The following is a 16,807-nucleotide window of genomic DNA, read 5'->3' on the forward strand; positions in this document are numbered from 1 at the left end:
GTTATTTCCTTCCCCAGCACTTAATTAAATGGTGTCATCACTGTTGTCTCAGTGTTTTATGCCTATCCTTCCTCTATCCAATAAGCTAAGGTCAGAGATAACAGCTTCCATCACTATGTGTCCTCCATAGTACCAGTGCATTTCAAATAGAATACACCCAATCAGTTCTTATCTGTTGGCTGCTCCATCATTCAGTCATCATGAAAGACTAACATCATCTAGTCCATCCCTTTTACTTTGGAGATGAGGAAACTGGGACCCAGAAAAGGAAAAACACTTACCCAAAGTCACACGGGTTGTAAGTGGCAGAGCTGGGAGCCAAACTCATATCCAGAGACTCCAAATCAAGCTTTTTTCTGCTATATCATCATTCTAATGGAAAGAATTTTGGATTTGGAATAAGAGGATTTGGGTTCAAATTCTACATCTGCGACCACTGTAAACTTGAACAAATCATTTCTCCTTTCTGGGTCCCTCATTTATAAAATGAGATGTTTCAAATAGATGGCTTTTAAGGTTTGATTTAATTCTAAATCTTTGAACCTATGATCCTGACCCCCTTAACACTCTGAATGTTTGAAATCTAGTTACTCTGCCTTTAATTTACCTAACTTTCTGACTTCTAGGCCCTTAGATTCATTTCTGACCATAGGTAACTTTTAGATTCTCTGACCTTTGAATTCCTTCTGACCATATATGATCAGGGCTCTCTTTCTAACTGCTCTCATTTACTATTTCTAGAAATGGGATCAGAGGTTCACAGATCCAGAACTAGGAGAAACCTTAAAGGTCATCTAATCCAACCCAATCATTTTATAGATGCAGAAACTGGGGACTGGGGAATTAAGCAATTTGTTCACAATCAAGTAAAAAAGTCAGATCTTCTGACACCAACTCAAGCTCTCTTTCCACTGTACCTGGTTGCATTTTGGCCCACTTCAACCCTGTATTGGAGGGTTCAACTTTGGCCAAGTAGCCTGAACCAACATAGTTTTATTAATATCTGTGCCTTAGCACCAAGGATTTGGGGATGGAATAGGAGAAAGAGGGGATGAATATAGATAGTTTAAAAGAGTTACATCTTTGCTTTCACTGGTCTCTAACTGAAATTTAACATTTTCTTATAATTAAAAAAAAAAGGAAAAGGGTCATAGATATCACCTAAAGGGGTCAATGGTAAAAAAAAAAAGTTTAAGAACTCCATTCTAGTATACCCTATAATGGTGATACAATGAAAAATGAAGATGCAAAGACCTGTGGAGACTGGATCTAAGAAGAGAAATAAAGGATACCACATGACCTGGTTGTGGGACAACTTTGATTCATTGCCCTAAGTTCACTGGGTCTCCTGCTCTAATAACAATTAGACTTCCATCTCAATTGTTCCTTTAATTGCATACTTATATTTAACTATATATTTTTGTTATTGCAAGTAGACATTTATCTGACTTTGCATGTAAAAAAGTATGTCTGAAACCCATTTTTTAAAATATCGAGAACAAAGATAAGATCACAAATCAGAACAAGCTTCAAAATGTAAAGCAAGACAAATGAAATTAGTTTGTTTCCTCATCGCAATTTACCAGCATATAATTACTCAGATTCATGAATATAGTACTTAAGAGTGCTACATATTTTTTGCAAAATGTTCCCAACTTGCCACCTCATTTTATTTTTATACTACAACTCTAAGAGACTGAGCACAGGAGAAATTCTCCCTCTATTTTATAAAATATGAAAAATGTGAGGCTCTAATAAGGAAATTAATTTTTCCCACAATTAGGCATTAAAAATAGTCACTAAGTTAAGACCAGAACCCAGATTAACTTTTGGCCATGGGTCACAAGGCCTACTTCCAGCATTCTATTAGTGATTTCACACAGCCAACCATTACAACAGAAGGCCAGTGAGAAAGAATGGTACTCCACCTCCTAACAGAAGTGATACAGTCAAGATATAGAAAATGGGGCATACTTTTTTAAGTATGGTCAATGTGGGAATTTGTTTTCCTTGACTGTTAATTTTTACAAGGATTTGGTTTTTCTTTATTTCTTTTTCAAAGATGGGAGGGAAAAAAAATAAATGTTTGTCAACTTTTTAAAAGGGCATAGGAACAAATAGAAGAACTATGTGGAATATTTGACTTGGGGCCAGGAAACTTGGAACCCAATCACAGTCTGTCATGTACTCTCTGTGTGAATATGGGCATTGCCCTCTCTCAGTGTCTTCATCTGTACAAAAGGAATACTTAAACTTTAAAGTACACAGTAAGTTTATTGTAAAAAAAAAACAAAAATTTTATTATATTTAAAGTGTTTGGAATCTTCACGTGCTATATAAAGGTAAATTTTATTACTACTTTTTCAAAGGAGATTTAAGTAATCAAAGCAAGTAAAAAGACTGATGCCTAAAAGGGAATGGCTATAAGCTATATCTGATCATCACAGAAGAGTACTGAGTAGTTTAAAAAGCATTGAATTTGGAATGAGAAGATTGGGGTTTGAAATCCAGCACTTACTAGCAATGGGATCAAAGGCATGGAAATAACCTCTCTCAGCCTCAAATTGTTGTGAGAAGAAATGTGAGCTTGTATGGATTTTTAACTATATTGGGGAAAATAAGAGAACCAAAGAAGGGAGAGAACTACTGTTTGAGATGGAGACTAATGATGATAACCCAGAATGGAGAGAAGGCAGAACTGCCTAATTCATATCTTCCTGCTTTTTCCACCAGTGTGAATATTCTTTACAATATAAAGAATGAAATAAAAGTGATTGATAGAGCATTGAAACCCAAGACATAACAAGAAATGAAGAGTACATCTAGATATTTCTAATGAATTCAAGTCACTAGGCTCAGAACACCTCTTGGTGAAAAAAATATCAGATGTGATTCTTTAACCATTGTTAGTAAATACTTAAAGATTATGGGGAATTGGAAAGAAACCACAGAGCAGGAGAAGTACAAATGTTGAGGGAGGGGAGGGCGGGGGGGGGAAGGAGGGAGAGACAGAGGCAGAGACAGAAAGAAAATAGAATCTGCAAACTATAACCCAATAAGCTTGTCTTCAAATCCTTGGGGGAAATCTGAAATTAATTATTGCAGTGATTATCAATAAATAACTAGAAAAGGCAGCAGGGATCTCTAAAAAGTTAACATCACTAGGAACATGTCATATCATGTCAATATGGTTTTATTTCATTTTTTACAGTATTTCTTTTGTTTTGTAATTTTATCAATTAGATGTAATAACAAATTTCCACATAAATTTTCCAAAATCATATGATCAAAATTGTCTCCCTTCCTCCCTTCTGGAGTTGACAAGCAATTTGATCTGAGTTATTCATGTATTATTATGCAAAACAGATTTCTATATTATTAATTTTTATAAATGAATAATCATATAAAACAAAAACCCAAAACAAAAACCCAAATAAACATTGTATGCTTTCATCTGCATTCTCATTCCAACAGTTCTTTCTCTGGATGTGGATAGCATTCTTTGTCATAAATCCCTCAGAATTATCCTGGATCTTTTTATAGTATTTCTTAACTGATGGATCAGAGAAATTCTGCAGGCATAATTTATCTAGATTTTAGCAAAGCATTTGATAAATTCTCTTATACTATTCTCATATACAAGATGGAAATAGGACAATATGGTTAGATGAATTCAGAATCTGTTGAAATATCTGGTAGAAGAGTAATCATTAATAGTCTGATGTCAACTTGGAAGAACATTTCAAGTGGAATGCCTCTTGGGATTATGTTAGGCCTTGAATTGTTTAAAATTGTTATCAAGGGATAAAGGCATACTTATCAAAGTTGCAGATGACACAAAGTTCAAGGCATAGCTTATATGCTAAATGTCAGAGTTGGGATCTAAAAAAACCTTAACAGGCTAGAACAGTGATGGTGAACCTTTTAGAGATGGAGGGCTGAGTCCCACCCCCCAGAGACCAGGTGCTGTGCCTCTCCCCCACCACATGCTGGGTATGCTTTGTCCCTCCATTACTCCACACAGTGGAGGGAAGAACAACTCCCATTGGACTTCTGGGCAGAGGGATAGGAGATAAGAAAAATGTCATCAAGCATGGTGGAGAGGGGGAGGGGAGCAGCTGAATGCTCAGAGAGAATGTTTTGCATGCCATCTTTGGCCCCAGTGCCATAGGTTCATCATCACTGGGCTAGAACATGGTGCCAAAAGTGATGGATTATAATTGAAAATATTTTAATTCCTATATCTGAGGGGGTTTTTCAAGTAGTCTCTTTGGACATACAGTACACAGGATTAGGGAGGTGATTGTTCTACCATATGGTGCCATTGTCAGACTACATCTGAAATAATGTGTATTTTTTTCTGCATTCCATATTTTAGAAAGGATATGGATAAATCAGAGAATGTTCAAAGGAGATTGACCTGGCTGGAGAAAGATCATTTGAAGAAAATAAAGATGTTTAGTTTGGATAAAAGAAGACTTAGGCAAACTAAATTAGTTGTCATTAAATATTTGAAGACTGTCATATCAAATAAGTATCAAACTTATTCTAATTGATCCCTTAGGATAGAAATCAGGAGCAATGAATGGAAGTTGCAAAGATACAAACTAAGGTTCCATTTAAGGACAAAAAAACTCCTGAAGGAGCTATCCAAAAGTGAAATGGGATACTTCAGGAGGTGGGCAATTCCTTCTCCTCAGAGATCTTAAAAAAAAGACATTGGATAATGACTTTTCAGGTGTGGGTTAGAGAGGATTTTTATGCAGGTGTGGACTAGACAGCTTCCCAGCTCCCTTCTAATTTGGAGATTCAGTGATTCAGTTTCTGAGACTCAATGTGGCATTTTTAACTTATCTCCCCTTGCTAATGAGGACAAGGAATCATCAAGTTTCTTTTTCTTCATACTGCCACTCCAGGGTGATTGTGGTGTCAGCCTCACTTCCTGTCATCTTTCCTGGCCACTTCTTATTGCCACCATCAACCCTGAAAGAAAAAAAAAAAAACAGAGAGCACCTCAAAAGGTCTCTCTCTACCCTGATGAATAGGGTTGTAAAAGCAAAATACAGCAAGTTCTTGGCATTTTTTAACACAAGTCCGTCCAAGGTACCTTATTAGGAAGTAACCTTATTGTTCACCCAAAGCACATAACAGAACATGTCACCAATTAAAGCAGCCTGTCTCACTAAGTAAGGATTCTGCCTATATTGCTTTAATTGGCTCCAGCTGTTTGATCCAATTGCTGGAACCTACTCGAGAAAAAAGATAAACAAAAACTTGCAAACACAGAAAACAAAGTTGTTATTTCTCCTTTAGAAAGAAATTCTGATGGTTACTGCTCTGGTTCTATAAAGAGGTCTCATTGGTTCTTAGAAGGGCATGAGCTGATGAGTAGAATAAGTATAGAATTTGAAGAATGAGTTTAAATTCTTGGACTTTATTCTGTGGGCAATAGGGAGCCAGTGAAGGTTTTTGGTTCAAATATGAAAGCAGTGTTTAAGGAAGATTAACCCAGCAGTGTCGGCAATGTATAGTGAAAAAAGTGATACTAGATACCAGAAGATTTGTACAGGACCAATGAAAAGGGGAAATAGGACTCAAATAAACCAATTAGGAGAGAAGTGATGAGATACTGAACTAGCCCAATAGCAATGGAAATAGAAATAAAGGGATGACTGAAAAAGCATGTGAAATTAATACAAAATGTAACCCCTTACCTGGCCATGTGCAATTAATTCAGGATGCCAATAAGTCATGTGACTAAAGAGCTGCATGGTTATCTGGAGTCCTGACTTCTGGAAGGGACATGTCTGGAAGTCAGGACTCAAGACCCAGATGGTCCAATCAGAAAGCCCCAGTAAGAGTGACATCATTGACCTTATAAGAATGGGAACCCAGTGGTAACTTGGTCTTTTTTTCCCTTGGGACTCTCATCAGCTAGACATGCAGCTTGCTCGATTTTGAGCCTCAACTGGGTGCTGGATCCTGGGGAAGCATGGTGTGGCATGGAGACATTCTTTAGTTTAGGCAGCCTAGTGATCTTACTCTCTCTCCATCTCTCTCTCTCTAACTTTTACTAATTATAAATTAATACACAGTCTCTGAGAAAGTTTTAATCATTACAAAAGTCAAAATCAAGAATTGACAGAATGAGTGGTTAGTGATCAGATATCAGGGGTAGGAAAAGGTGAAGATAGAATTTACAAAATGGCAGAAGAGTAGAACTAGAGGAGAATTTATATATCATCTTACCAAAGCCCATCATTTGACAGATGGGGAAAATGAGGATCAGTGAGGAGACATGATTTACTCAATCGTATAGATAGTAAGTGGCAAATCCAAGACCCAAACTCAATTAAGTTCAGAGCCTTTTCCACTACACTAAAAAAAAAGGCAATAGAACCTCAAAGTTGAGCTTGTGTGAGACTGGCAGACTATTAATGTTATTCACAGAAAATAAAGGGTAAAGGTAGATTTGGGTGTTAGGGGGAACTGATGAGGCTGGTTTGGAGCAACTTCCAAGAGACCAAAAAGAATAATTTATCTCCCTTTTATTAATTCAGTCAGATAATTAAATAATAATGATGATACTTTAAATTTTGCAAAGCACTTAAAGAAGATTACTCCAGCAGTGGAAGCAAAGTATAGTGAAGAATATGCTTCACTAGATACCAGAAGACTTGTGTAGGACCAGTGGAAAAGAGAAACAGGAACCAAGGAAAGCACTTAGAAACAATTTTCATTTCAGAACCACCTTTTGAGCTGAGTATGAGGTACTTTTCTCCCCATTTTATAGATAAGGAAACTGAGGTTAAGAGAAGTTAAGCAACTTGCTTCATGATCACCTAATATTGTGTCAGAAATAATATTTAAATTGCTTTATTCCAAGCCCAGCATTCTGTTTATCACACCATCTACCAGCTACTAACAAGACTTTAAGAAAATTATATAACCTCTGGGCAAATGCCCTATGTCCTAGTCATCTGATTTCAGTTGATTTCTTGGTGCCTGTTTCATTTGGAATTTAGTGCTCAATCATTCTTGTTTTCTCTTAGCCATTCTTCCTAAAGCATTTCTCCAGATGACGTTAGCACAGAGAGATTAGGAGACAAGCAAGGACATAAAAATTCCAATGCGATAAAAGCAGGCCTGCTTTACCGTACTTCCACTTCATTAGGCTCCATGTTGTTTCATTAGACTCAATGCCATTTACATTTTTATGTTCACTTCAAGGCTATTTATTTTGACAAAGGATAAAAAAAATCACAGTAGGAACTTTCTGGGTTTTATTTAACTTTATAACCATCTAATTTACTCCCAAATAAAAGGATAACTAAGCATTCTTGTTAAGCTGCTCAAACTCTTTATATAATTTTGGGGGGGACAAAAAACAATTCATAGCTCCACAAGGAGCAAATCCATAGTAAGGAAATATCCAAGTAAACTATCTGTAGCATCTAAATGAGAATCAAGAAGCCAGGGAGCTGTCTGACCATGATTCTCTTGGTAGTGATTCTGGGACTCCACACCATCTCCTTCTCCATTTGTGTTATTATCATCTCCAAATCAGACCTTCTCTAGACATTTGCATGCAGATAAAACACAGCTGATTAGAAAGCTCACCAACAATATATGTTTACCAGAATAAATGGAAAGAGAAGGCAATGGATAATGATGATGACATGAAGAAATGGATGGAAGTCTGTAACTTTGGCCTGCTTGTTTCCCATTAGTTCCTAGAATGAACTTTAGTGCAGAAGTTCTTGAGCTGAGGTCCAAGGGATCCATGGAGAGATTTAAGGAAGGCCATAAATTTGGATGGGAGAGAAAAAGATTGCGTCATTATTTTTCACTAACCTTTGGTTTCTCATGTAACCTGATGTATTTTACTGTATGCATTTTTTTCCTGAAAAGGGATAGGATTCACCATACAACCAAAGGGGTCCATGACACTAAACAAAGTTAAGAAACTCTAATCAAACCAAGTATCTTAACTGTACCCTTTTGCTATTCTTACTCCTACTTAATCACATTTTTCACGTTAATGCCTTCTCTCCTCTCCTCTATCTATCTAAATTCTACTAAGACTTATATGCAGTTGAAAATTCATCTCTTCCATGAAGCCTTCCCTGGTCTCTCCAGTCCACATTGATCTCTCCCTCCTCTAAACTTCTACCTGATTTAACGTTTGTAATGAAGCAATTTAGCATTTAATTTTCCTCAAATTCTTTCATGGCTTGTCTGCATATCTGGATTATAAATTCTCTGAAAGCAAGGACTAAGTCTTAAATACTTCCTATGACCTACAGTACCTAGCAGTGCTAATCACATAGCAATAATGCAATAAAAGTTATTCAAATCATAAGATTTCAGAACTGAAAGGAACCTTCATTGGTTTTATATTTTAAGGGGTTACAACTGAGCCCATTTGGAAAAGATGTAATGAACCCTCACAAGATTCAGAACCCATAGGGAATCACTCAAAATCAACAGGTCAACAATCCGAGAAAAAGGGCTCAAGGCAAAGAAAATGTCAGGTTACCTCTGGCTTCTTTAAGTAGAACTAATAAAGCAATTAACCCATTAGAAGATACTCCTAAGGGAAAAATTAAAGTGCAACAAATCTCAGATTAAATTCAATGGACCCTGTTCACAATGCTTTGTTAAAGTGAAAGAACTTAGCTTTTCTTCCTTAGTGAAATGTAAATTTCTAGTGGAAGAGTCTCATGGGCTGTCAGAGCAAACATTCTTCCAAGGTATTTTAAATTACCAGTTTTCCAGGAACCTACTTTATCTTGTGTTGGTTTGTTTATGTGTTAATTTTTTTAAGAAGACAATTTTAACATGGGACACTGAGAACTTGACTTTCATGACTTTGGAAAGCATCAAAAGTTAAGGACACTTGGTAGTAGTTTGTTCCCTTGACTTGAACTATATCCAAACAATAATTCAAATTATTTTGAATGCCTTAAATAGACAGATTTATTAATACTGGATGAAACACCTACCCTCTAAAGCAAACTGGCCTACCTAATCCATTTATCACTGCCACCAATGAAAATACCATCATTGACCAGGAATCCCCAGTGGAGGGGAAAATGCATTTCTATTAAGTTTTTCTTGACTGTTTGGACATCCCACCATATGGTCATGAGTTCTAAGCTTCTTGATAATATGAATTCACAAGGAAAACAAAAACAAAATAAAACAAAAACTTCAACATTGAAACTTTGTAGATTTGTAGATTTTCTATGTTGAATACTGAATAAAATACTGACCTATTCTTGGAATATCTTTCTTTTCTTTTTCTTTTGAGGGACAGGGAAGAGAGTTAGACCTGTGATTTCATTATTATGTAGAGCCTCCCAAAGAGAAAACATACACTACCAGTGCCCATCATCATTTACTCTATAATTTACATTCTTAGAGAACTGCTAGGCACTAATTAGGTTATATTGGCCAAAGTCAACTAGTTAATAAGGGTCAAAGACAGAACTTGAACCAAGACCCTCCTTACTCTGAGATAGTTCTCTATTTGCTATCACTATAATTCCTGATAAATAGGTTGATTTAACAACAAAGTTCATTCCCGAATGGAGTGGACCATGTCCCAGTTGTTAGTTCAACACACATCTGTGCTATAACAACCTCATGTATTTATATGACTTTAGGGTTGATGGGAACCTTAGAACTTAGTTCAATTTCTTCATTTTACACATAAGGAAACTGAGACCCTGAGAGCATAAGTGATTGTCCTAATTAACTACAATTAATAGTACAGTAGAGTTTGGAATTCAAGTCTTTTGACTCCCAATCCAGTGAATATCTGAACCACTAACTTTTCAGACCAATATCTAGCAAATTCTCTAGCTCATCCTACCACCACCACTTTCCACCTACTGAAAATCAGAGTCATGCATGGTTCATATTTAAATCTGTTATTTTTAATACTCCTATGTAAATACCAAACCAACTTAATCCACACTAAGGCTGGCATCTCAGCAGAAGGATAAAATCCTTAACATTTATAGCTTTCATAACATGGCTATTATAACTCAGAAAAAAGCAAAAAGATTAAAAATATTGTCTGTGGGTTTAGAAGAAAGAAAAAAAGTAGAAAAAACACTTTATTAAATTAGGTGCTGAAAACCCTTCTCTGCAACCACATGATTTCTCATCTTCTGGTGCAGAGAGAAAAAAGAAATGAATGCTTTTTAGGACAAAGGAATCCATGTGAAGTTTTGGCAAAGCATCTAATCTTCAGTTTCAGCTTCAGGAGTCAGAAAAATTTCTGTGATTGATCAAGTAACTAAGAAAAAAATGTCACATACACCTTATTTTATATAGACTGGAATGATCTAAAAATGGGAGGAGGAGATTTATTCAGTATTCTCATTAAATAGCACCTGTTAAGAATTTCTTAGGATATAACTCAGAGCAAAAGAACACCAGCTAGACTTCTTCAGCCACTCCACTTAGTAAGAGGATCCAATGGAAATATATCAGTATCGTTGGCAGTATCCTCCCATCAACTCATTTTGCAATGAGGTCATTAATTCACTGGAACCAAAGTCACACCAGTGAAAGTCACAAAATCTCACTGATGCTATCAGGAAAAAGACCCAAGCTACAAACCAGAAAGAGAGCCAGTGATGGTTTCCTATAAGATCATGTTTTTAGGAGCCAGTGGTTTCTATGTTAGCTGGGGATATGTCTGTACACTGTGTGCTGGACATTCCGGTCTAGTACATACTGTCAGGAACTAAAGACGTTATGGAGACAATGGAAAAGAAAAGCAGCTGCTTGCCCTTGACTGCTGAAAGATGAGGATGGGGTGGGGGAAGCAGTCACGGAAATGGAGGAATGGCAATGTTAGTTCCTGGTTTTTATTCTAGTACATTGGATTGTATCATCAGAGTTGGTGTTTCACAGTTGGAGGTTGAAAGATTGGGCTATAAATGATGAAAGAAAAAGTAAATGCTAAGTATCAAAGATGAAAAGGGTGACCTCACCTCCAATGAAGAGTAAATTAAGGTAATTATTTGGAGCTATTTTGCCCAATTGTATGGCAATAAATATGATAATCTAAGTGAAATGGGTGAATATTTACAAAAAATATCAATTGCCTAGATTAACAAAAGAGGAAATGGAATACTTAAGCAATCCCATCTCAGGAAAAGAAATTTAACAAACCATCAAGAAACTCCCTAAAAAAAAATCTCCAGAGCCAAATGGATTCACAAGTGAATTCTATCAAACATTTAAAGAACAACTAACTTCAATACCATACAAATTACTTGAAAAAATAAGCAAAGAAGGAGTTTTATGAAATTCCTTTTATGACACAAATATGGTATTGATTCCAAAGCCAGGCAGACCAAAAACAGAGAAATAAAACTTATAGACCAATCACCTTAATGGACATAGATGTAAAAATCTTAAATAAAAGACTAGTAAAAAGACTACAATTTATCACAAGAATTATTCACTATAATCAGATGGAATTTATGCCAGGAATGCAAGAATGGTTTAATATTAGAAAAACCATCCACATAATTGACCATATCAACAACCAAACCAACAAAAATCACATGATTATATCAATAGATGCAGAAAAAGCCTTTGACAAAATACAACACCCATTCCTATTGAAAACACTAGAAATTATAGGAATAGAAGGACCTTTCCTAAAAATAATAAACTGTATATATTTAAAACCATCAGCAACCATCATCTGCAATTGAGATAAATTAGAAGCCTTCCTAATAAAATCAGGAGTGAAGCAAGGATGCCCATTATCGCCTCTATTATTTAACATTATACTAGAAACACTAGCAGTAGCAATTAGAGAAGAAAAAAGAAATTGAAGAGATTAAAGTAGGCAAGGAGGAGACCAAGTTATCACTCTTTGCAGATGATATGATAATCTACTCAAAGAATCCTAGAGAATCAACTAGAAAGCTAGTGGAAATAATCAACAACTTTAGCAAAGTTGCAGGATACAAAATAAACCCACATAAATCATCATTTCTATGTATTTCCCACACAACTCAGCAGCAAGATTTAGAAAGAGAAATTCCATTTTAAAATCACTCTAGACAATATAAAATATTTAGGAATCTACTTGCCAAGACAAACATAGAAATTATGTGAACACAACTACAAAACACTTTCCACACAATTAAAACTAGATCTAAATAATTGCAAAATATTAATTGATCATGAATAGGATGAGCTAACATAATAAAAATGAGAATCCTCTAATTATTTTACTTATTCAGTGCTATATCTATTAAACTACCAAGAAACTTTTTATTGAATTAGAAAAAATTATAGCAAAGTTCATTTGGAAGAATAAAAGATCAAGAATATCAAGGGAAATAATTTTTTAAAATGAGGATGGAGGCCTAGCATTACCAGATCTTAAACTGTACTACAAAGTGGTGATCATCAAAACAATATGGCACTGGCTAAGAGACAATTAGTTACTTAGGCAGTAAGGATAGATCAATGGATTAGATTTGGGGTAAATGACCTCAGCAAGATAGTATATGATTAATCCAAAGATTCTAGCTTTTGAGACAAGGACCCCATATTTGACAAAAACTGCTGGGAAAATTAGAAAACAGTTTGGGGCAGACTAGGTTTAGATCAACATCTCACACCCTATACCAAGACAAAAGCAAAATGTCTAAATGACTTAAATTATAATTTTTTTAAAAAATTATAAGTAAATTAGGCAAACATAGAATAGTATACCTGTCAGATCTGTGGGAAAGGAAGGTATTTAAATTACATTAAATTAAAAAGGTTTTGTACAAACAAAATCAATGCAAACAAAACTAGAAGGGAAGCAACAACTTGGGGGAAAAATCTTTATAATAAAAACCTCTGACAAAGGTCTAATTTCTCAAATTTATAAGGACCTAAGTCAATTATACAAAAAATCAAGCCATATCCCAATTGATAAATGATCAAGGGACATGAATAAGCAGTTTTCAGATAAAGAAATCAAAACTATCACTAAATACATGAAAAGGTGTTCTCATAATTAGAGAAATGTAAATCAAAACAACTCTGAGGTGCCACTTCACACCTAGCAGATTGGCCAATATGAGAGTAAAGGAAAATAATAAATGTTGGAGGGGTTGTGGCAAAATTGGAACACTAATGCAACCTAGAACATGATACAATTTTTTTTGTTAGCTTCACATGCAAAAGGAGGATGCCCTAGTACTTTGCATATTTGCATCCAGTTTAGTTCATAGAGCTCAGATCATGAGATTTTGGGTGGGCCTGAAAGACCATCTATTTCAAATTCTTCATTTTTCAAATGAGAAAAATGGAACTCAGAGATTCTACCAGCATTCCTACATCAGCTAGTCAAGTAAATATGACTCTTATCTCCTCCCAAAGCAGAGGGAGATAAAAAGAAATATCATGTAAAACTAAAGTATTTTTCTATCACTGAGAAAACAGCATAATTCAACCTGACATTCATTCACCCTAAAAGTTCACAAAAGACAGTCCCTGTAATTATAGCTTCATCAACCTGTCAGAAGATTGATCAATTGGGATAATGAGAATAGAAATACATTGAAGGATATAAAGTCCTATTCAAAAATCAAGCATTAGAATATGTTTAAACAATTCAAGTAATCATTAAAGGAAGCTCAGGCACTTGAATTGAGTTCAGCAAAAGGTATCCCAGAACACTCCAAGTCATAATAGGTCCTGGCTCCAGCAGCATAAGCAAGGCAATTGTTGTTCACTAGATTACATTGTGAAGGGAAGGTGGAAGAGAACTAAAGTCCAATCTGTCTGTTGGATTTGACAGACCTCGGATCATTTGGAGCACAGACTCACATCTATCTTTGCTACAAACCCCAGAGAGCCTGGTTCCCATCACTGAGTTTCATGGTTCTCAGTCAGCCTTTTATGGTTCCATTGGAGCCAATTGTTATGGCAGACAATCTATCTATGATCTACCATCCATGCAATCCTTCCAGTATTTCTTCACTCCATAACCTGCCTTGAGTCCATCTGTCACCCCTGACCTGTACAGAGGAGAGGCATCTGTCAGACCCTCAGACTAGAAGATTCTGCACATCATTCTATCCAAGGCACTCTGTGACCCCCAAGCTTCCATTCTTTGTTCTTCCTTAAGGAAGGAGCATTCTAATGAAGTGTAGATCACTATTAGCAATTAACTACTAGTTAAACAATTCTGCTCCCCTTTATGTCCTATTAGGGCTGACACTAGTCAAATTGGCATTTATCTGAAAAAGCAGGGTTGGAGTAGTTAGGCTCTAAGAGCTAGTCTAGCTCTATATCTTTTATCACTTGACCTATTGAAAGTCCTGTTGAAATACAAATACCTCCAAAAGGTCTGAAGGCTAAGTCGTTCATACTTTAATTTGAATTGATTGTCAACTCCTAAAAATTAAGATTGCCCAAGGAATTGGGCCAATTTTCAGGGGAAGTAGGAAGAAAGTGATGAAGAATTAAACAATGCTTTAGAAGCGAGGGCACTGGAAATGTAGAGGACAGGGAATGAAGTGGGGAAATTTTTATATCCAATATGAAGTAGGAAAATATGGGAAATCTTCATGGTAGGGCAATGGGCAAGCAGAAATCAATCAATCAATAAGTATTTATTAAGCACATACTATGTGTCAGGCACTGCAGATATAAAGACAAAAATAAGGCAGACTCTGCTCTCAAAGAGCTTACAGTTCAGTGCAAAAGATGTACATCTAGAAGGACAACGTATACTACACTTAAAAAGATATATAAAAATAGAGATAATATTATTTGAGAGAGAAAGCACTAGTAAAGGTGGGGGTCCAGAAGACTTCATGCAGAAAGTGGCACATCAGCTGAGCTTTGAATCTAAGGAATCTGGGAATTCTTTAAGGCAGAGATAAGAAGAGAGTGCAACTGATGCACTACTTTTGGAGTTGTGAACCATTCTGGAGAGGGATTTGGAATGATGTACAAAGGGCTTTAAAACTGTGCATAGGGGGCAAGTGGGTGGCTCAGTGGATTAAGAGCCAGGCCTAGAGATGTGAGGCCCTATGTTCAAATATGACCTCAGACAATTCCTAGTTGTGTGACCCTGGGCAAGTCACTTAATCCCCATTGCCTAGCCCTTACTGTTCTTCTGCCTTGGAATCAATACATTGTATTGATTCTAAGAAAGAAGATAAGGTTTTTTAAAAATGCTTTAATTTTTAAATAACTGTGCATACCCTTTGATCCAGCAATATCACTACCAGTCTGCCTCCCAAAGAAATTTTTTAAATATTTTTTAAAGGGAAGAAGAATTGTTGGTACAAAAATATTTATAGCAGCCCTTTTTGTGGTAGGAAATAAATGGAAATTAAGAGGATATCCATTGATTAGGGAATGGTTCAAGTTGTGATATGGTTGTACTAGAATACTATTATGCTCTAAGAAATTATAAGGATGATTTAAGAAAAACATGGAAAGACCTATATGAAGTGATGCAAAGTAAAGTGAGAAGAATCAGGAGAACATTGCCCACAGTAACAGCCACTTTATATGATGAACATTTATGAATGACTTGGAATTCTTAGCAATACAATGATCCAAGATAATCCTCAGGGATTCATGATGAAAAACACCATACATTTCCAGAGAAAGAAGTGATGGTGTCTGAATGCAAGCCAAGACATACTATATTTCACTTTATTTCTTCTTTTTTGTTTGTTTGAATTCTCTTTCATGGAATGACTAATATGGAAAAATGTTTAACACAATTACACATGTAAAATCTATATCAAATAGTTTGTTAACTCAGGGAAGAGAAAAGGGAGAGAAGAAGAGGGAGAATGTGGCTCAAACTTTTTTTAAAAGGTTAAAAATTGTTTTTTCATGCAATTAAGGAAAAACAAAATATTATTTTAAAAAATAAATGAGAAGAGAATGAATTCTAATGATGGAGACAGAGAAAATGCACAGAGATAAGAGATAGAATAGCATTGTGAAAAACAGTAAGAAGGTAAGTTTCACTGAATTGTAGTGTAGGAAGGGCAAAAATGTATAATGAAACTAGCAAGGTAGCTTAGCAGTGTTGGAGAATTTCTCAACCTAAGCTCCTTGAGAACCCAAGGGGAATCTCACAAAATAGCAGATCTGTAAGACTAGAGGTCAAATAAAATAAGTAGCCAAGTAGAAAAGAAAATAAATTCATTAGCATGCTAAGGAAGATTGCTTACTTCATCATCCTAGAGTATAGATTTGACTAATATAGTGCATTTCAGAATGTCTTAAAACTGAACTAAGAATTTGGGAACATGCTATGTAGCTTTTTCAGGTCTGCTTAGGATACACAGTCAATCAACAGCATCCTGTGGCATTTAAATAGATCAATATAACACAGTCTATCCCTATAAGAAAGTAGGTCTGGAAAATCCCTACTGATTTATTGGATGCAGCCTTTGTGGGGTCCAGGACATCTAAATAGTGTTGCTGGCTGCAGCATCTGAGCATTCAGCCTATGCAGGATGAAGGTAGTTAAGTCAAATTTTGTTAGTCTGAAGCAGAACTGAGGGACTGAGGGAGAGGTTATTCAGTAAAATAGCACATTCTATTAAAAAGGCTCTTTTTCCTCTACTGGGACAAGTTGCAAAAGGCTTTCAATGCCAAACAAAAGAAATTCTATTTGATCTCAAAGACAATAGAGAACCACTGAAGCTTAATGAATAGGTGAGTAACTGATCAACTTTTTGCTTTAAGAAAATTATTTTGGCAGCTATGTAGATTTTGCACTAGAATGGAGACAGAT

The sequence above is a fragment of the Monodelphis domestica genome, chromosome 1 (genome assembly GCF_027887165.1).
Source record: "Monodelphis domestica isolate mMonDom1 chromosome 1, mMonDom1.pri, whole genome shotgun sequence".
Lineage (NCBI taxonomy): Eukaryota > Metazoa > Chordata > Mammalia > Didelphimorphia > Didelphidae > Monodelphis > Monodelphis domestica.